Here is a 2,064-nt window from a genome sequence, read left to right as displayed (position 1 = left end):
TAAAGGTTATATTTAAATACAAATAAAATTCACATAATTCTGAACATTTGAGAAAAAAAAAATTTATGAAGACAAAATAAGACAAAATCTTTCAATCAAGATTTAATGCAATCAAATAAAACATTTATCTTATTTCAATACAAATAAAACCTATATAATTCCGAATATTAAAAAAAAAAAAGCAAAATAATATTGCTTTCAAAAGTAGAGAAAAAAAATATATGCTTGAAAATCCGAGTAAATTACACAAAAAAAAAAAAATCCATAAACATTCAAATAAATTAAAACATCTTTAATTTTAGTATAATTTATATAAATTAGAATATGTTAAAACATTGTTGGTCTGAAAAAAAAAAAAAAAATGTTAAGAAGAATAATTACCTCCAAGTTGAATTTTTAAGCCAATAGATTGTGTTTTTGTTAATGTCGGAGAGTGGAGAAAGAGAAAGATAGAGATGGAGAGAAAAAAGAGGCGAGATATTAATGTTGGAGAGTGGAGGGAGAGAGATTTTTTTTTTTTGAAATTAAGAGAGAGAGAGAGAGATTCAATGAGAGTGAAAGACTTGGAAAGAAAAAAGAGAGAGGAAAAAAAAGGAGAGAGAGAGAGATATGTATATAGAGGATAACTTCTATAACCACCTCCTTTCTGCCCACCAATGAGCATTTGACAACTAGGATTATTACACCAACTAAAATAAGATGCAAAACACCTGATTAAAAACTATTTATCCCAAAATACAAAAACCCTCATTTTTCCTTCTCCCTTCCTCTCTCGCTCTCTCTCCAGCGGCGTGCTCTCCCTTAGACCCTTACACAATTTCTCTCTCTCTGATCTCTCCCTCTCCTCCATCTCTCTCTCCGGTGGCAGCAGAGGTCTTGCCATTGACAACGCCTGAGTCCAATACGCCGGAGTCAAGCCTAGATTTTGCCGGAGAAGACGCCGGAGCCCAGCTCGACGCTTGAGAAGACGCCGGAGACCAGCCCTACCCTCTCTCTTTGACCGGAAGCAGAGAAAAAAATTCTCTGTTGCCCAGTGGTCTCTCTCACTCTCCCTCTACACGACAGACACACACCGGCAGCAGAGAACAAGAATTTTGAACTTTTTGTGGGGTTGTAATGTGGTTGTATGTGGTTCATTGTGGCACCCCTCTGCCGTTAAGAGTACAAGAATTCTGAATTTATATGTTATGCAGATTTTGATGATGGTCAATGCAATATGAAAGTTCATGATAACTCAAAAATTTTGGGTTAATTCTCAGCAATTGTTCACTTGGGTATTGTTGAACTGGTCCAAGTTTTGGCCAAAACTGTTGTGGCATTGATGGTTGGTAGCAAATTTGCAAGATCAACCAAATAATTTGAAAATAATCACAGCTTCAATGTCTCTTTTGTCCACTAAATAATTTGATACTAAAACCATATCCAAAAAAGAACGAATTCTTTCATTTTTTTTGCCATTGAGAAGGAAAATTTTACACAAATTTTGCTGGCTAGTTTCTTTTACAAAAAGAAAAATTTTGCCTCGACCAAACCAGATTTGTTTTCTTCACTGCCGGTGAGGAGAGAGATGGAGCAAGAGAGAGAGGAATCGGCGTCGGGTTGGAGAGAGAGAGAGAGAGATGGAGCACCGGAAAGGTCTGGTCTCCGGCGTCGGCTGGGCTGGGCTCCGGTGGAGCTCTGGGCTGGGCTCCGGCAAGATCACTGCTGCCGCTGGAGAGAGAGAGAGAGAGTGAGAGAGATAGAGGAGAGGGAGAGAAAGAGAGAGCACGGAGAAGTGGGGGAGAAAAATGATGGGTTTGGGAAAAAAAATGATTTTTTATTTGGATGATGTGAGAAAGGATTTTCATATAGTGTTTTGCATCTTAATTGATTGTGTGTGATTTTCCTAGTTGTCAAATGCTCATTGGTGAGCAGAAAGGAGGTGGTTTACACCACCTCCTTATAGAAGTTATCCTCATATATATATATATATATATGAATCGGTTCAAGAGAGAGATAAAGAATGAGAGTGAATGACTTTGAGAGAAAAAAAAAAAAAAAAAAGGAGAGAGAGAGAGAGAGAGA

Source organism: Corylus avellana, chromosome ca3, assembly GCF_901000735.1.
Source record: "Corylus avellana chromosome ca3, CavTom2PMs-1.0".
In the NCBI taxonomy this organism is placed as follows: Eukaryota; Viridiplantae; Streptophyta; class Magnoliopsida; order Fagales; family Betulaceae; genus Corylus; species Corylus avellana.
This window is presented reverse-complemented; position numbering follows the sequence as displayed.